Source organism: Vipera berus, assembly GCF_964194415.1.
Source record: "Vipera berus genome assembly, chromosome: 4".
Lineage (NCBI taxonomy): Eukaryota > Metazoa > Chordata > Lepidosauria > Squamata > Viperidae > Vipera > Vipera berus.
Genome location: NC_138206.1, coordinates 73,933,617 through 73,954,580, shown reverse-complemented (window position 1 = coordinate 73,954,580; position 20,964 = coordinate 73,933,617). Strand labels below are relative to the sequence as shown.

Here is a 20,964-nt window from a genome sequence, read left to right as displayed (position 1 = left end):
CACTCTTCACAGTTTCCCTGACCCATATGGTGTCTTTCGTACACTCTTCCAACCTGCATGGTGCCTCTGGCACACCTTTGCACATCCTCCTAACAGGGAGGGCACACAGGGTTCCTGCGAGATTGAGAAGAGTGTACAAGGCATGACAGGTACCATAGATGTCAAGGAGGTTGTTTGGGGTGAAGGTGCAGGTTGAGAAGCATGAGTAGAGACAAACAAGTAGCTGGCATGGCATAAGCACTTAGGAGCTGGGGCAGTTGCAGGGTTGGAGAAGACTTGCAAGAGCAATTGCCTTGGTGGAGCAGTGGGCTAATGCCTCCTTAAGTAACACCAGCTGCCTGCAATTAGTGCAGGTTCGCATCCCACCAGGCTCAAGGTTGACTCAGCCTTCCATCCTTCCAAGGTAGGTAAAATGAGGACCCAGATTGTTGGGGGCAATTAAGCTGACTTTGTAATAATGCTGCTTGGGGTGTGTGTGAAAGCCCTAATAAGCAGGCATATACATAGAATGAAGGCTACTGCTAAGCTTGTAAGCCGCCCTGAGTCTTCGGAGAAGGGCGGGATATAAATGGAATTAAAAAAAAATGTAACCTTCCCTTCCAACTTCCCCATTACCAAAACTCCCTGCCAGCTTCCCACAAGCAAAGACTTTGCTTGTAGGAAGTGGCAGGATTGTTGGCAATCATGATTGAGCTTACACTCCCTGCCAGCTTCCCCACTGCCTTACTTGTGAGAAACTCTGAGAGTTTTTGAAATGACAATCATTCATCCATAGCTAACCACGGTGGTGCTGAAGCATCAGTAGCTGAAGTAGTCACAATTTTTCCAAATTTCATACCTGTGGGAATAATGGGTTGGGACATTCTGTAAGTTAGTCCATTTGAAGTACATTCATTGAAAAAAATTCTTCCCCTATGAGGCACTGTTTCACCCAATTGAACCCTACAAACAGATAACTGATCAGTTTGTTTTATTGTGTTACTTTCTGTGGAGATCCACCCACATCATTTAGTGAAAATTTGATGGATTTTTTTTAATTTTTTTTCTTCTTTCTGCTTTTCCTTTGCACATAGCAATAGATTTGTAGCTAGAGAAACATATTTTGCTTTTAAATTGCCAACATAATTGTGCATTTTCCTCCCAGAACTTATGTTTTTAAATAGCCTGATTGTTACCACCTTTTTGTAATCATAACCAACTATTCTAACAAACTATCCTTTGTTCAGTGATTGAGTTTCCCCTGTTCCCACAAACTTATAGCACATGTTGCCATGGTTACTCTGCATGTCTATTTACCACACAAGTGATCAAAGAAGGCAGACAACACTCACACATGTACACACACACAAAGCTTGTCAGACTTCCAACTGTGCAATGTCCAGCTCCTAATCAACTAATACACTGTCAGCCTATGGAGTCTGTGCATTTTTTCCACCCTTTATTATCTATAAAATACAACAGTAACATTCTCAGACAGAAAGTACAATCCAAAGGAACAACACAGAAGGATGGGAAAAAATCTCACTAAAAGCTGAGGTTATTTCCCCCCCCCCATATTTTGTGAAAGCAAAGACTAAATTATAAATTGAAAAGTCTAAGCAATGAAAATTGATATAATAAAAGCAGATTCAATGAAGGTTGGCAACTCTGGGAATTAGCATGTGTCATTTACAAAATATCAATCTACTTTCATAACTGGGAACATAAAACTCTATAAAACATAGTTATGAGAAATTGGAACAAATGCAGAACCTTTTGCATTGCCTACAGCATAATCCAAATAGTTAAGCCCTTTTGTATTTCCTTGGTTCTAAAAGCAGAGATTTTCATTGTCACAATCTTCTTTTTTTAAAAAAAAAATTATCTTTCAAATAAAATAGAAAAAGTACAAGTGTGTTCATTCATGGACTAGTTAATATTGTATAAATATTCATATCATTCTGTGCAGTTGATTTGTTTATACATAAGTCAGTTTAACTTTAAGAAAGTTGTAAATTATGTGAGAGATTATTCATATAGAGTAGTATAAACCAAGTTTTTATGCAATTCTCCAGTCAAAACTCCCCTGCCCAAAAAGGGGTTGTTGAAACAATGAGGGAGAGGTAAATTCTTCATTCCTCTATAGAACTGAAAATGAATGAATAACCTCCCATTCTTTTAATATTAAACATTTCTTCATAGTATCCTTTCTTTTTTTCCTTTTGTTACTTTTCACAAAACAGTATTTGCTTTATCAATAAAGCAAAAGCATCCACCCAAAAGTAGCATCTTCCAAACAAAATTAATGTGAGAGAACTTCTTGCCAATAAACCAAAATAAACCAAAATAAACCAAAATATAAACCAATAAACCAAAATATACAAACTAGTTAAATCTAACCAATGATGTATATCAACTTCCCTCCGCCCAGTACGCTCCCACAGAGAGGGCCTCCTCAGGGTGCCGCCGGTCAAAGAATGCCGACTGGTGGCCCCCAGGGGGAGAGCGTTCTCTGTGGGTGCACCGGATTTATGGAACCATCTTCCGGTTGAGCTCCGGATGGCGCCCGATCTCCGCTCCTTCCGGCGCGACCTTAAAACCTATCTCTTTAAACAAGCTGGCCTGGCCTGATGGGATGGGGTGGGATTTTTATTAACGACTTCAATTTTAAATTTGTATTATCTCTGGGCATTGTTTAATTATGTTTTAATAATCTAATTTTAACTTTTGTATCTAATTTTTATGTATTGCCCTGTTCACCGCCCTGAGTCTCTTGAGAGAAGGGCGGTATATAAATTAAATTAATAAATAAATAAATAATAAATTTTGAGATCTTTTTTAAGTGAATCATCTAGCTGTTTTTAAACACACACAAATCAACACACAAATGTGTTGAGGTAGGACAATCAACAGGGAATATTAGTGGAGAAGTTGCTGAGGAAATGTATTATATACTGCAATATTTATTTACTTTGAGGGAATTAAAACTGGGCATAGTCAAACATTTTGGATTTTAAAAAGTGGATTTTAATAGTCAAAATAATGATGCCATGGCTAAAAAACACTAAATTAAAAATGACTAAAATCATATTACAAAAATCGAATAAAAATGGAAGAGAGCAGGGATATAAAAGTTAAAATAAGCTGAGCTTAGCGAAAAATATTTTCAAAATAAAATAAATTAATATGCAAGCTGCTTAATAAAAATAGCAAAATACTAATAAGTAAGAAAAGAAAGGCAGAGCTCTTTTTGTTCAGTTTTTTTTTCAAGAAAAAAAGGATCTTGTGAAGAGAAGGACTGCATTTTGAGACATACAGTAATATAATTAGGGAATACCTCTTTACTCAGAACAACTTTTAATCTCTAGGACAGGGCTCCCCAACCTTTTGGGCACTAGGGACCAGTGCCATGGAGAAAGGTTTTTTTGCGGATCAGGGGTGTGTGGTTTTGAATATTGCCTGCATCCTGAGGATGGAACTTTGCTTGTTCGTGCGGCCCACTTGCTGGCATGCTGCGGACCGGTGCCGGTCCATGGACCGGGGGTTGGGGATCTCTGCTCTAGGATAGTTCTGGAGTACTGAAGAAACTATAAGTAGTCCTTGACCTATGACAATTCATCTAATGATGATTTAAAATTACTACAGCCGTGGGGGGAAAAGTGACTCTCCTCAAACTTGTATCTTACAACCTGGTGGTCAGATACTTACAATTTAAACACTTGGCAACTGGCTCACATTTACAGTAGTTGCAGCATTTTACAGTCACATATTCATGATTTGCAACCTTCTCAGCCAACTTCCAACAAGCAAAATCAATTGGGGAAGTCAGATTTGCTTAATAACTATGTTATTTATTTAATAACCATGTGATTTGCTTAATCCCCATGGTAAAAATCTGGTTTGTCATTTGATGACTTGCTTAAGGCAGCATCATTTAGCAACCAAAATTCTGGTTCCAATTGTGGTCATAATGGAGGACTACCAGTACTTCATGGAGTAGCCCAGAGTTTACAAATTAACTCTTAGAAATGCTGGAGAACTGGTGAGATGATGGATGACTAGAAAACAGCAAATACTTTAAAAAAAAATGGGATAGGTAAAGGAAAATTCAACAAACTACAGGTCAGTCAGACTGACACGAGAACAACAGAATTCCAACTTTTGCAATAAACAGAGTTGTGCTTATCCATGCAGAGGTTATTTGCTATCTGGATATGTTTCCTAAATTCATATCTCCTACTTGCAGAACAAGTGGAAGTCATGGGACTTGAACTCATGGTCTCCCACTTTCTTGCCTGGTACCTTAACCACTAGACCAAACTGGCTTCTTATTGTTGCTTGTGATTGAAGATTATATAAGAGGGGCCTCATCTTGCTATTTTTGTATTTTTACATTTATGTGTCTTTGCTTTTTATCTTGTTTACTGTATATTGTTTTATTGTGTGCCATTCAGAATTATTTGCTTAAGATGGATGGCCATAAACATTTCAAAGATAACTGAAACAATTAAACCTGTGTTATTGTATACACATAAACCTTCACTAACTGGAAACTTGACCAAAATTGTATTTAGAGTGCAATTATTTTTTTAAAATAGATAATACCATATATAAAAACATATTTCCCTGCTCATCAACAATAAGTATACAATGTGTGCACAAGTTTTAGGCAAATGAGTATTTTGATGATATCATTTTCATGCATATTTTACACCTCCAAGCTGTAGAAATCTGAATGTTTATTGGATATAAGCATATCAGGTGATGTGTATTTGTGTAATGAGGGAGGATGTGGCCTAAGGAGATCAACACCCTATGTCAAGGTGTGCATAATTATTAGGCAGCTTTTTTTCATCAGGCAAAATTGGCCAAAAAAGAGAATTAACTGACTCTGAAAAGTCAAACATTTTTAAAAAGTCTTTCAGAGGGATGCAACACTCTTAAAATTGCTAAGATATTGGGGCATGATCACAGAAACATTAAACGTTTTGTTGCAAATAGTCAACAGGGTTGCAAGAAATGTGTTGAGAAAAAAATACGCACATTAACTGTTAAAGATTTGAGAAGAATCAAATGTGAAGCTATCAGGAACCCATTATCCTCCAGTGTGTCATATTCCAGAACTGCAACTACCTGGAATGCCCAGAAGTACAAGGTGTTCAGTGCTCAGAGACAGGGCCAAGGTAAGAAAGGATGAAACCCAACTACCACTGAACTATATACATAAGATGAAATGGCAAGACTGTGCCAAGAAATATCTGAAGGCAGATTTTTCAAAAGTTTTATGGACTGATGAGAGTGACTTTTGACAGACCAGATGGATGGGCCCGTAACTGGATCAATAATGGGTACAGAGCTCTACTTTGACTCAGACACTAGCAAGGTGGAGGTGAGATACTGGTATGGGCTGATATTATTAAATATGAGCTTGTTGAACCTTTTTGGGTTGAAGATGGACTCAAAATCAACTCACAAACCTACTGTCAGCTTTTAGAAGACACTTTCTTCAAGCAGTGGTACAGGAAAAATCTGCATTTTTCAAGAAGTCCATGATTTTTATGCAGGAGAATACTCCATCGCATGCATCAAAGTACTCCACTGCATGGCTAGCCAGTAAAGGCCTTAAAGATGAAAGAATCATAACATGTCCCCCTTCCTCACCTGACCTAAACTCTATTGAGAAGTTGTGGGCCCTTTTTAAATGGCAGATTTACAGTGAGGGAAAACAGTACACCTCTCTGAACACTGTCTGGGAGGCTGTGGTTACTGCTGCACAAAAAGTTGATCGTCAACAGATCAAGAAACTGACAGACTCCATGAATGGAAAGCTTATGACTCTTATTGAAAGGAAGGGTGGTTATATGGGTCACTGATTTTTAAAAAATGACAGAAATGTTTATTTGTTCATTTTGAGTTATTATTCTCACTTTAATAGTTGCACAGAGATGGACAATTTTTCATTTTTTATTTAGTTGCATAATAATTCTCCATATTAATAGTTACCTAATAATTGTGCACACATAGATATTCTCCTAAGAAAGCCAAAACCTCACTTTTACTTTCCTAAATATTCAGGTTTGAGGTTTATTAACATTTTGGATTGAGACAGCACTGTAGTTGTTCAATAAGAAAACTAATCCTCCAAAATACAACTTGCCTATTAATTATGCTCACAGTGGCCATATAGTCCTCATCTTACAATAATTTGTTCAGGGACTGAAGATACAGCAGCACTAAATGAAGAGACTTACAACTTGCCCAGCCTGATCCTTCACAAAAGGCAACCGCTGGCTGCACAAGGTGCTTTTCTTACAAGACCAGGGGAAGATGGCTTCATATGGTTTTCTCTAAAAGGGGCAGGATGGACATGCCTTGTCAGAAGATAAACTTCAGTTTTTGGAGCCTGACACCTTCCATTTTCAAATCAACCCTTTCTACTAGCATCTTTAGTAATGGTTGAGTCCTGTGTTTGTATATATTCCTTTAAAAAGATTCCAAAGTTATGATACAAGAATATACCTGAGTTGCAATTATAGATGCAGACTTCTGAATTCTTTCATAATCCATAGTCTTTAAAAATTACAATTACATATCTAATTCTTGACATGTTTATTTAGAATACATCCCTCTGAACTCAATAGTTTAAGAAAGGAGTGTTGTTGGCCTTCCTAGATTTCTACAATTTAGCCTTCTAAGATAGGTTAAACTTAACATGTTTCCTGTTGCAGTTTGCTATTTCCTACTTAATCAGAAATGAGGTTAAAGGTTAGAAGATTTAGTTGAGACATGATGATTTTTGGCCTCCGTTTCAAAATCCAGGTAGGAAGCTAATTTTCTATTGTTGCCAACACAGGTATTGTTTGTCTATAATTATTCCCTTATTAAATGTTCAATCTGATAATATTTCCTAACACATTCTTCTTTAATATGACTTAAGCATATTAAATAACTGTATCTGTTTTTCAAATAAAGTTTAATGTAATTATATAATTAAGACTGCATTGCTAGTTTCCTCAGAACTTGCTGACTTGTCTCCTCTTTAAAAAATGTTGAATTTATCCTCATGAGCAGCAACATTTTTCTCTCTGTGGCTTATTCTTCCTTTTCCAAAATGATAGTTAGCTTCCAACTACAACAATATGGCTCTGTGCTGTTTGCATTCTTCTTTAGTCAACATCATTTATTTGTGTAATGTAGGGCTCTGTTTCATAGAAAAGACATGACAATCTGCTTGAGATTTAATAAATCCAAATAGTGTCATTATAATAAAAAATTATATAGAAAAATTATATAGCAACATGTGGCCTGCTTTTATCTAAATCACCTTATTTTCAATTTTTTACAAAAATATGAGATTGGTACACCCTGCCTATCACTTTTGGACACATTTTGCTTCAGTGAATTAACTTCCAATATTTGAATTGGCTGTTGGTTATGGAATCTATAATTAGCCCTGTCTTGGCCAAGAATCCTCTCAAGAGCACTGGTGTGCTTAGATGTGCCACTCCCATTATTGAAAGATCCAGATATTTTATTTAAATGAAGACTACCAAAAATAGAAATGGTTCACTAGAGTTGAAGCGTAAGTTGACAATCAAGATATATTATCTGTGTTCTAAATATGCATTCAGTTCATGAGACTTAGCAAAGTTAATATTACACACTGGAAATAAATTCCATAACATACAAGAAGAGGAATTGCTTTGGAAATGTCATAGAATTCAGTGAATTTTACTGAAAGTGAGAAGAATTATTTTGTTAATTAAGAATTTGTTTAAACTATCCAGATATTGGCACAGCTGAATTGGCATGGAACTACATTTTTAAAATTCAGAATCCTTAAAAGGTACAACTGACTTGTGTTTAGTCACTAATTTCAACAAGTCACTCACAGCACATACCCACAAAGTCCATTCAATTACATGTCATATTTCATGCCATATATGGATTGTTTCTAGAACTATTCTTAAAGTCTACTTTTATACTATTACATATGGCTCTTCCATTAAAGGGATAATATCAAACCTTTTTTATATTCCAATAATAATGAGGAGTGTATCAAAAACAGCGCCATTAGTCTTTCTTTGCTTTCTTTTAACCATTAACATATTTGGAGCAACATTTGGAAAAGCTGCAGGAAAAACAACACAGCTGCTTTTTTAAATACTTAAACAATACACACACTAATTCCTACTAGACTGTGAATCTTTTTGGATTGAAATACTTAACACTTTTCTTTAACATGCTGGCTAAATATATCATATAAAAAACACAAATTCCATGCAAGTTAAAGACTAAATTAGTAGACCAGTGAAACGCAGTGGACATAGTATACTTGGATTTCAGTAAGGCATTTGACAAAGTAGACCACAACCTACTGTTTGGTAATCTAGAAAAAGGTGAGATAGACAAAAACACCACCTGAATGGATCTGTAGCTGGCTGACAAACCATACTTAGCGACTAATCTTCAATGGTACTACATCCACATGGAGAGAAGAAAGCAGTGAGGTACCACAAGGCTCTGTCTTAGGCCCAGTACTGTTTAATGTCTTCATAAATGACTTAGATGAGGGAATAGAAGGGAAACTGATTGAATTTTCAGATGACACTAAACTGGCAGGAAAAGCGAAGGTTGGAGAACGGACGATAGTTATTTAAAACAGCCGGGTCCAGGGCAGGCTTCTTGAGGAGGGGTCTCACCACCACCTCCTTCAAGGTGGCGGGGAAGATACCCTCCTTCAAGGAAGCAGTTATTACTGCCTGGAACCAGCCTCGTGCCTCCTCCCGGGCCGCATAAACCAGCCAGGAGGGGCACGGGTCCAACAAACAGGTGGTGGAGCTCAGCTTTGTCATCATCTTGTCCACATCACCAGGGGAAACAGGATCGAACTCAGTCCAGATGGCATGCTCAAGACCGTCAGATTCCTCCACGTCAGACTCTGCCCAGTTAGAGTCCAAACCGGCCCAGATCTGAGCGATTTTGTCCATCAGATGGTGACTAAATTCCTTGGCCCGCCCCTACAAGGGCTCCTCTCTCACCTCCTGATTAAGGAGGGAGCGAGTCACCCTAAACAGGGCAGCCGGGCGATTATCTGTGGACGCGATGAGGGCAGCGAAGTAATTAGCCCTCGCTGTCCTCATCGCAGCAAGATAAGACCTTATAAAGGTTCTTAGCTGCAATCGGTCAGATTCGGAATGGCTGGACCTCCAACCGCTCTCTAGACCCCGTCTCCGACGCTTCATCTCCCGTAGCTACACAGAAAACCATGGAGCCCAACGGGATCTGCGCCGGGTCAGAGGTCGCAAGGGTACAACACAATTGAGTGCCTCAGTGGCCGCCTTTTCCCAGGCATCAACCAAGGCATCAACTGGGCTGTGAGTGAGGGCAATGGGTATAGACCCAAGCGCCATCGGGAACCGTTCAGGGTCCATTAGGTGCCTGGGGCAGAACAATGATGAAAACTGTAAACTTGAATGTATTTGGGTCAATATAAAAGGGGGAAAAATGACATTGCCATTGGTGTATACTATAGGCCGCCCCACCAAGCAGAGGAAATAGATGAACTTTTTCCTAGTCAGCTAACTAAGGTATGTAGGAAGCGCATCACAATAGTAATGGGGGACTTTAATTACCCTGATATCAACTGGGAGACAAATTCTGCACCAAGTGGAAGATCTAACAGATTCCTGACAAACCTAGCAGACAACTTTCTCTCCCAAAAAGTACAGAAGGGAACTAGGGGAGTAGCCATATTGGATTTAATTATCTCTAACAGAGATGAAATGATAGAAAGTGTCAAAGCCACAGGAACCTTGGGGGGAAGTGATCATGCAATATTGGAATTCAACATTATGGAAGCACAAGCAATAGAATACAGCCAAACTAGAATCTTGGACTTTAAAAGAACTAATTTCAAAAAACTTAGAGACCCCTTGGGAAGAATTCCATGGATGAGAATCCTAAAGGGGAAAACAACTCAAGAAGCTTGGGAAATTTTGAAAAGTGAGATAATAAAGGCTCAGTCTAGCACAATACCAACAAAGAAGAAAAATAACAGCTTTCAAAAGAAACCAGCATGGCTGCATAAAGAACTCTCTGATAAACTGAAAGATAAAAAGGACAAGTATAAGAAGTAGAAAGAGGGGCACATAACTAAGGCAGAATATCAGCAAACAGCACGTGCCTGCAAAGATGAAGTGAGGGAAGCTAAGGCTCAAAATGAATTAAGGCTTGCGACAAAAAGCAGAACTATTTAACTCGTTTTTTGCATCTGTCTTTACACAAAGGGAAAAAACAGTCCAACCTACCAAAACCAGTGCCATAAAAAACAGAATAGAAACGCAAGTTAAGATAGGCAAGAAAATGGTGAGCATCTGTCCAGCTTAGATGAGTTCAAATCACCAGGACCAGATGGATTATACCCCAAGGTTCTCAAGGAACTGGCAGACGTAATTTACTTGGACTTCAGTAAGGCATTTGATAAAGTAGATCACAACCTACTACTTGATAAGATAGAAAAATGTGGGTTAGATAGCATCACCACCAGATGGATTCGTAGCTGGCTGACAGGCCGTACTCAGCGTGTGGTCCTGAATGGAACTGCATCTACATGGAAGGAAGTGTGTAGTGGGGTGCCCCAGGGCTCTGTTCTGGGCCCAGTGCTCTTCAACATCTTCATCAACGATTTGGATGAGGGGATAGATGGGGAACTCATCAAATTTGCAGACAACACCAAGCTGGCAGGAATAGCCAATACTCCAGAAGATAGGCTTAAGATACAGGAGGATCTGGACAGACTCGAAAACTGGGCACTATCTAACAAAATGAAATTCAATTGTGAAAAAAGTAAGGTTCCAGTTTTAGGCAGGAAAAATCAAATGCAGAGGTATAGTATAGGTGGTACCTTGCTCAATAGTAGTAACTGTGAGAGAGATCTCAGAGTCCTAGTGGACAATCACTTAAATATGAGCCAGCAGTGTGCTGTAGCTGCCAAAAAAGCCAACACAGTGCTAGGCTGCATTAACAGAGGGATAGAATCAAGATCACGTGAAGTACTAATACCATTTTACAATGCCTTGGTAAGGCCACACCTGGAATACTGCATCCAGTTTTGGTCACCACGATGTAAAAAAAGATGTTGAGACTCTAGAAAGAGTACAGAGAAGAGCAACAAAGATGATTGGGGGACTGGAGGCTAAAACATATAGGAAACGGTTTCTGGAATTGGGTATGTGTAGTTTAATGAAGAGAAGGGTGAGGGGTGACATGATAGCAGTGTTCCAATATCTCAGGGGCTGCCACAAAGAAGAGGGAGTCAAGCTATTCTCCAAAGCACCTGAAAGCAGGACAAGAAGCAATGGATGGAAACTAGTCAAGGAGAGAAGCAACCTAGAACTAAGGAGAAATTTCCTGACAGTTAGAACAACTAACCTGCCTCCAGAAGTGGTGAATGCTCCAACACTGGAAGTTTTTAAGAAGAGACTGGCCAGCCATTTGTCTGAAATGGTATAGGGTTTCCTGCCTGAGCAGGGGGTTGGACTAGATGACCTCCAAGGTCCCTTCCAACTTATTATTATTATTATTATTATTATTATTATTATTATTATTATTATTATTATTATTATTATTAATATAAAATGAGTATCTCACCTAGTTTGAAATAATTGTAGGTAAGGCTATACAAGTAGTCCTTGGCTTACAACAGTTCATTTAGAGACTGTTAGAAGTTACAGTGGCACTTAAAAAAAGTGACTTATTATAGTTTTTCACTTATAACCATAGCAGCATCCCTACAGTCACGTGATCAAAATTCAGCCTGTTGGCAACTGATGCATATTTATGATGGCTGCAGTGTCTCAGGATAAAGTAATCTCCTTTTGTAAACTTCTGACAAGCAAAATCAATGGGGAAGCCAGATACACTTAACAGCTGTGGTTTTTAAAAACATTTTCTAATGTTACAATTATATCTTTGAAAAACAAGGTGGCGGCTGAGTTACAATAATTCAATTACATACAGATATCATTAGTCCAAATCTCAAACTATTACAGTAAATATTTCCTCTCTTTTCCTCTTAATATGTACTGTCTCATATTTAAGTTAATATACTTAAATATACTTCTTATTCTATCTTAACAGCTGTTACTAACTTAACAATTGCAGTAATTTACTTAACAACTGTGGCAAGAAAGGTCGTAAAATTGGGCAACACTCGTCTTCGGAGAAGGGCGGGATATAAATGGAATTAAAATAAATAAAATAAATTAACAAATGTCTCATATAGTAACAGAAATTTTGGGCTCAATTGTGATCATAAGTCAAGGATTACTTAATGAGATTGTCACAGTCTAAGAAGGCAGAATGTCAGTGTTTCTCAAACTTGGCATCTTTAAGGTATGTTGCCTTCAATTCTCAGAATTCCCCAGTCTGGCCACAACAGGCTGAGGAATTCAGGGAGTTGAAGGCCACACATCTGAAAGTTGCCAAGTTTGAGAAACACTGATCCAAATACTTGTCTTTTGTGTCACTAACACCATCTAGGAACATTTTGAAACCTCAGCCATTTAAGAAAAATATTTTTTTACATTGCTGTCATCTATTATTTCCTCTCAAACATTATGTTTTGTATTTTTAAATGAACAATGACTATATTTTAATATTCTGAGATTAAAAATGCAGCAAGGAAAATAAGCAGCATGCTTTTCTCAAAAGCGGCATTTTTGTAAACCTTTCTTTTGACAGAGCTCCCCCACATGGCAGTACATTCCACAATGCTCTGATTCCCTCTTGGATCATTTTTGTTTTCTTTTTCTGTTCAATCGTGTTTGATTCTCAGAGACTGCCTGGGCAAGTCACTGCAGTTTTCTTGGCAAGGTTTTTCAGAAGGGGTTTACCATTGCCTAGGGCTGAGAGACAGTGACTTCCCCAAGGTCACCCAACTGGCTTTGTGTCTATGGTGGGGCTAAAACTCACAGCTTCCTGGTTTCCAGTCTGGTGCCTTACTATACTAAACTGGCTCTCACTTGGATCATTCCTACTGCAAATAATAAATTGCTTTTCCACAAAGCAAGACAATTCCACAAGTAGGAATATTTTAAAAGCAATTTTTTTTAAAAAAATTCCTTCACAGTTAGCAAAATTATCCAAACCACAATTAAAAGTGCTCCATTGTAGTTTTCATTAAACTATATAAAATATTCCATTTTCTCTACAGGTGCAAATCTCTCTTTTTCCTATTTCCTTTTTATTTACTTTACTTCGCTTCTCTATCCTCATGAACGATACTCATTAAAGAAAACACTCAAAAGGCATGTTATGTCACAAAGGTCACAAAATGAAAAAGCATTTTCAGATGCTAAATATTCAAGCTTGAAATACTAAAATCCAAAATTTGAAAAGTGTTTAATAAGAGTTACAAAACCATACAGAATTTATGCGCATTTGACCTGTAGGGTTGAAACCTTCACGTATAAAAGCGACACGATCTTTTGTCTCCTCTTACATCTGCTAGCTTGAATGAAAACAAATGTTTTCCTTCTTTTTTAAACTGCTATTAAACACACAACGCTAAATACTGTAAGCGTTGGGCTACTGATAACACGCTGGTTCAGTTGCACGAAGTTTGGGGTAACTGAAATCCCAGAACTGTTGGTAAAATAAACGGGACTTGATCGCCAAAGCTCGTCTGTTCAGAACCACAACTTGGGAGTGATCCCGTCAACTATCAGCGACTAGAAACTGAAAGAGCAGCCGGAAAAGGCGTTCCTAACTCACCCCAGATTGCCGTAATAAGCCCCATCTCTGCAAAAGTCTCATCGAGCCTACAACAAAGAGTCTTATCGAGTCATGCTGGATTCAGGGGATCTCCCGAGATCTCCAGCTATTTTGCAGCAAGTCACTTTACCTGCTTCATGTTTAGACTTCCATTATCCATCCATCCAGAAGTTTATCAGAAACCCCGGTCCCATCGGGTTTCCAAGTCCCCCAACAAGCTAGCAACTTTTTGCCTCGCGGTGCCTGTTATCGCAGGGCGCTTCAGAGGACAACGTCCACTTTCCCAGCTTTGTCCCTCTGCACCAACAGCAGAGAAACGATCCTGCCTAAGCTCCGATTTCAAATCACAACTCAGATATGCATTTGTGGGCTGAATTAAGTCATGAAATAGCTTCACCAATCAGGAGAAGGCGGGGGGGGGGAAGAGGTAGGGAGGAATCGCTCGTAAAGCTGCATACATGAGGATTAGCAAAGCTTTTAAAAGTTTCAGGCTGAAAGTGGTGGCTAGGGCTACAAAGAAGGAAATTAACCTGTGCTTTAAAAGATCATTTTTTATTTGTATCTCCTGTGCATTCATTCCGAAGTCCTGCGATCTACCAACAAAAAACAAAACCTGTACATTTTAAAAGAGAATGAAGCTATCAAGAGAATAAAATGACACCTTATATACTGTCAGTCTGCCATCATAAAAGAGAATCTTCTAAAGCAGTGTTTTTCAACCTTTTTTGGGCAAAGGAACACTTGTTTCATGAAAAAAATCACGAGGCACTCCACCATTAGAAAATGTTAAAAAATTTAACTCTGTGCCTATATTGACTATATATAAAGTAATTCTCTTGAATAGGAATCAAATAAACACAAAGAAAGTCTTTTATAATTACTTTGTTATGAAATAGTAAGTAAACAGAAATATGAAAAATTATAAAATACTTTATTCAGTGCGCAACCTGGGCCTGTTTGGCTGATCCTGGTCTCCGTCTGTCTCCTCCTGCTCCGGTCCTCCTGGTGACTCAAGTCGTGACGTCTTCTTCTCTCCGCTGCTGCGCACACTGTGCTCGGGCGGGAAGGAAGTCGGAAGATGATGTCCTACTGTGATAGGTCCAGGCTGGAGTCTGGACCAATCACAGCCCGGACATCAGAAAAGTGGAGGGTGTCCCCCTGAGGAGTGCCAATCGGCGCCCCTGCTGGCCGAGGGCAGAGTCAAAACCCCACCCCCCATACCCAGGACACAGTCCGGCGCCCGCCTAGTGGGCGAAAATTTGACATTTTTTTAAAAAAATCTTTCGAATTTTTCAATTTTTCCCACGGCACACCAGGCAACATCTCGCGGCACACTAGTGTGCCGCGGAACAGTGGTTGAAAAACACTGTTCTAAAGGACAGGAAAATTCCTTGGTATTGTTCATACACTTCCATATCTTCGAAGGTATCATACTAATCAAAAGGGGGGTTGAAAAGCCAATTGATATTTTCCCCATAATTTTATTCCAAAGCTAAAGCAATACATTTGCATTTTACATATAGATTCTTTAAAATGAAAGAATTAAAATAAAACTGCTTCTTACAAATAGAGGGCTTCTACTTGGAATAGTGTTTTATTTCCTTTTTTGTTTGCACTCTCTCTTTGGCTCTTGCTTTGAAGTTGGGTTTAATACCTGGCACTTAGTTTCTTTACACTGTTCAGCTTTGGTCAGGGGCTACATGCTCAAACCAATTCTTAACTTTTTTTTTACGCATTTATCCTTGGCTGGGAAGGTGAATGTTAGGTTTTCTATTCTACTCTAAAGGGAAATTTGTCCTTTGATCTCTAGGTTTATAAAAAGCAAATCTGAAGTCTGAAAAACCTATCATCATGGATTTGCTACAGCAATAACTACACTTATCTAAGTGTGGTGTAAATCACTTTGAACAGCCTCACAAATCCAAAAATGCGCTGTAACTGAATAGTAGAAAAATTCATCCTTGTGTCAAAATATCATAGTGAAATAATGAAATTGCCCTTTTTCTCCCTTAAGATATTCACAAGGCAGAATTGGCGCCTCATCAATGTACATATATAAAGATTCTCCATGATTCTGAGTAAAAGTTAATACATCATTTAGTCCATTGTTTCTTATTTAGACTGCCAAATATTCTTAGAGTCCTCTGAAAGGTATAAATATCATTTGGAAGATTTATACTATCAGCACATAATAAATATAGCAGCAGCAGTAGGATTATCATACAGATGGCCACCTGCCTTTTGGTCAGATGGAGAGTTTTCACAAATCCAAAATGCCCAGCCATCTTAAAGTAATAGCAAAGTTGCATAATTTTTACTCTGGTTTTTTGGCATGTATAATTTTTCTCCTACCCAGGACAGTTTGTCCCTCATCGAGCAAAGGTTTTTATGGCTAAGGAACCATTCATCCTTTTCTAATGCTTGTCTAAACTCGGTTCCTGATTCGCTGTTCAAAGGTGGTTTTTTCCTCGGGTTTTCCTTTTTGGTGGTCGGGGCCTCCATTTTACTGTTCACTGGCATCAGCTTCTTTGCCTGAGCTTTTGTGGTTACAGGGGCCACTAATTGTTTTGGGGTCATCAAGGGTTTGATTACATCAAATTTTATGCTGTTAGACTGTGGCATTCCTGATAAAGCATCGGCCAAAAAGTTCTTCCCCCATGGAATGTACTTAAGGGAGAAATCAAACTGGTGGAAATGCTGGGACTACCAAGCTTGTTTTGGGGACAACTTCCTTCGGGTTTTCAGTGCTTCGAGGCTTTTGTGATCAGTCCACACTTGAAAATGGATTTTGATACCCTCCAGAAATGCCTCCCAGCGTACTGTGTACACCTCCTTCTCCCAAACTGCCCATCTCTGTTCAATTTCAGCGAGCTTTTTGGATGTGTACGCACAGGGTTGCAATTTCCTCTCCTGATTCTCTTGGAACAGTACTGCCCCCACTGCTACATCACAAGTGTCTGCCTGAATGACAAATGACTTCTCCAGGTCCAGGTGTTTTAACACCGGCTTGGCAGAAAAAAGTCTCTTTACCATGTTTCCACAAAATTAAGACCCAGTCTTATATATTTTTTGCTTCCAAAAGAGGCACTAGGTCTTAATTTCAGAGAATGTCTTACCTTACGACCACCACAGGCCTCCCACACCCCAACACCTGTCATGCCACAGCTTGACTTCTGCGGCTGCTTGCCGCCACTTGTGGCTGGACACCATGTGGCGCATTGCACCATTGCCACTCCTCCCGGCAGGATGCCACTTGGTGCTTTGTGCCATTTCTGTTGCTTGTGGCAGGATGCTGCATGGCTCTTTGGGCTGTTTCCACAGCAGAAATGGCCCAAAGTGCCACATGGCCTCCTGCCATGAACAACGGAAGTGACCTGAAGTACGCAAGCAACAGAAGCAGCCTGAAGTGCTGTGCCAGCCACAAGTGACAGCAAGCGGCTGCAGAAAAAGTCAAGTAGCAATGTGACAGGTGTTGGGCTGTGATGATCCTACCAGTAAGGTAAGTGGGTGTGGGGCAGCTTTTCCCCCTACCCCCACCCTAGCTTGATTTTACGGGTTGGCCTCATCGCAAAATTAGGGCTTAGTTTTAGAGTAGGGCTTTCATTAGGCCCACCCCCAAATATCAAGGTAGGGCTTACTATCGGGCTGGGTCTAACTTTCAGGGAAACACGGTAGCTTCTCAAAAGCTGCTTGGCACACCATAGTCCATTTCAACGGCTGACTGGGTTTTGGCTTGCTCACCCACTTCATTTTTATTAGGTTAGTGATGGTGAAGGCAATCTGAGTGAAAGAAGGAATAAACTTACTGTAGAAGTTCGTGAATCCAAGGAAGCTTTGCAATTGCTTCCTTGTGTGAGGCAGCACCTACTCTAGCACCACTTGTACCTTCTCCAGATCCATCTCTGTTCCCTGGTGGGAAATCCTGTAGCCCAAGTAATCATTTTTTCCTTGTGGAATTCGTACTTTGAAAGTTTGGCATAGAGGGGTGCTGCAAGGAGCTTATTTAAAACTGCTCTGACCAATTTGACATGCTCCTCCTTTGTCTCTGTGAATATTAGGATGTCTTACAAGTACACCCAAACCCCCTTATACAGGTGCTCCTGGAGAACCTCATTTATCAGCTACATGAACACTGTGGGCGCCCCTTGCAGCCCAAAAGGCAGCACCCAGAAATGGAAGCACCCCAAGGGGCAATTAAACACTGTTTTCCACTCATCCCCTTCTTTTATCCTGACCCGGTAGTACAGTTCTCTTAAATCCAATTTAGAGAATATTCTCCCCTTGGAAAGATGGGCCAGCATGTCCTTCATCAACGGCAAGGGGTAGACATTGTTTCACAAACAGCATTTAAAGATCTATAGTTTACACACAGGTGAATCTTTTTTCTCCCAGAATAGCACAGTGATGGCCATTTGTGGCTGTGCTGGCTGAATAAATCCCCATGCCAAATTCTTTTCAATGAACTTCTGCAGCTCCTCAAGCTCTCTGGAAGTAATCAGGTAGAGCTTGGGCTTTGGCAACTTAGCTCCTGGCAGGATTTTGATGGCACAATCAGTGGGACAGTGGGGGGGGGTAGTTTGTTGGACCTTTTCTCACTGAAAATGTCAGCCAGAACTCGGTATTCTTTAGGTATGCCTTCTAATGGCCTGTCACTTGTGGCTGCCACCACCTAGGACCTTTCCCCCCCTCTTGTCTTCTGCTCCCTGTCCTTTGCTACAGCCTTCCTTTTCAGGAATCTCAATTCTCCCATTCTCCAATTTACTCTTGGATTTCAAGTTTTCAATCATGTCATCCCCAAAATTAGGGTTCATTCCATGCCAGGGGCCACAATAAACATCATAGTCTTTGTGTGTTTCCCCATTGTGAGTTCAATCGGCCGGGTGGCCAGGGTGGCTGGAACTCCCCCTGAAATGGACTTCACCAAAGGAAATGGGTTCCTTCAGCCTCCTCACCGGAATTCCCAAATTCCCCACTAGGGTTGGGCTGATTAGACAATGGGTGCAACCCAAGTCTATTAATGCTTTAAGGGCCACTTTCTCTTCCATCTCTGGTCTGAACTGTTCTATGGGCCTGGTGAGGGGCTCAATGGGTTCACTTACCAGGGGCTCTTCATCTGAATCACTGTCAGTAGTTTCTGGCGGTTCCTCCTGTGGGGTCAGAGTTCCCCCTCCCTGGGTTTTGGAGGACTGGGCCTCTACGACCTCGGCTCCTCTCATAGCAGTCTCTCGGGATGCAGTGGTGGCTTCTCAGGTTCCCCCCCCCCCGAGACTCAGTCTGTTCTCAGGATTGGTCCTTTTGAATGGCACTCAGCAACTTGATGGCCTTCTTTACCACATCTGAAGCAAATGTGGGTTCACTGTCGGGGTCTTTGCCATCTCCTTTTTTCCTTCTGAGGGAGAGCATCTCCAAGTTCAACCCAGTCACCTTTGGCTATGTCCCAGGTCGATTTCTGCCTCTTCTGCCATGTACCAACCATGAAGGCACGCTGGGTCCCGCTGGGCAATGCAAGCCTGATAGAGATTGTCGTTCAGCCTCTCCTTGAACATGTCAATCAAGATTTCTTATGGCCAGTTAAGGTGGCTTGCCAGGTCTTGTACTCAGCCACTAGTCACCTGCCCTACTTTTGATGTGTTCCCTAGCTTTCCAATATGCTAGGGGGTCCTTGAACCTCTGTGTCAGGGCTGCCATGAACAGGTTAAAATTCTGGAGCTCAGGTGCATCAGAGTTATGCAGGGTCACTATTCACTTGGCCGCACCACCTTCCAGGGCCAGGGTTATGATCCTGATCTGTCCGTGGTCCCCAGGGATGTCTCGCCCATATTCGTGCTTTTAACTCAGGATGTGGGCTAGGAAGAAACCCAACTGCTGGGGCGATCCATCGCCCCAGGGCTTGGACTTTGCAGTCAGGTGGATGAGTCTCCTCCTTCTGGCCCAGCGTCCATCTCCTCCTGCTGGGGTGCAATAGGCTGGGGTGGCAGCCTCGGTTGCTGCTCCAGTGGTTTCTGAAGCACTTGTAGAAGGACCGGAGTTCACAAGCTCATTCTCCCAGATCTTTCTTCCTTGTCTCGTCCCATGGCTAACGAGCTATGGCAGGGAATGGCCTATTCTTCCTGGAGGTTTTTGAATGCCTACACCAGCATGCTGATGGCTTGCTTAAGAAAATGGTCAGAGTGTGCTGGCCTCTTCACTGATATTGAGTGATTTCTCCATCTCACTCTTCCAACCGGGTTGATGACTGCCATGCTTGAGGGTTATTTTCTGGCTTTCGTGTCCCATTTGTCCTTCCTCACTCTGATTGTCCATCTCGGTTTCTCACGGGTGTCCGTCTCATTGGACGAGCTGGTGGAGTTTGACCTGTTGCTACTCGGGCAAGCCTTCAGGGGGGCCTCCTCCAAGCGCTCGCTTTCCCTCTTCTCACTGCCATGATTTGACATTATTTTGCATGGTCCCCATGGTAGGAATTGTCCTCCAGGTTGACCACTTTGCAGATCCTACCTAATGTAAGGACCTGCCTCTGTTTCCCTACCAAGAAAGCAGAACTCTTGAAACTTGCATCATTTCAAAAGGAAATTTCATTGGCAGGTACAGACAGCAGGAATGCTAGGTGGGATCTGAGGGCTTCCCACCAGAATCAATAGGTAAACCCCACAAAATCATAACCCAACTCCAACTGTCCATCCGGTCAGTTCAAACAGACAAATCTGTAGGTGTCATCAAGCTGTGGGAAACAAACCAATAAGGCACTTCTCTCAAGGTTGTTAGGACTTGGCTATTTCCTCACTCCTCACTGAGATAAGGCAGGTGGCCTTGAGGCATTCCTTTCACACCCCGAAGAGGATACATCAAAGCAGATAGAGGAAGTGTTCTACATGCACTACAAAGTCCCCTGGTCTCTCCCCTCCCCCCATAGGAGAATGGCAGAACCTGAACAGCTTAAAGACAGAAAATATAAGGGATTAATAATTGAGGGTTCTGACAGTAAGCATGTAAACCAGTGGCAGACATGACCTTCTAGTTGTAGACTTAGATTTGAGGGTAGGGTCACCAAAATTAAAAAAAAAAATATTTTACCATATGTCCAGCAGTCCAACTTCACTGCCATTTCTTTTCTAAAAAAAGCTTCTTTGAGGTCCCCCCAAAGAGGCAATTTCATAAAAAACATAGTTTTATATTTATTCCAAACTCTAAATAAGGCATGTCTAATAAAAT

General features: G+C 40.6%; 1 protein-coding gene across 1 annotated transcript in view; it reads right to left on the bottom strand.

The window, feature by feature from the left end:
- MID1 (midline 1) overlaps window positions 1-14,081 on the bottom strand; it is a 269,028-nt gene extending 254,947 nt beyond the window's left edge. The window contains exon 1 of the mRNA XM_081327462.1: window positions 13,886-14,081. The gene's annotated coding sequence lies outside the window, so the exon portion shown is untranslated. The remainder of the gene's footprint in view (window positions 1-13,885) is intronic.
- Window positions 14,082-20,964: the final 6,883 nt, after the last annotated feature.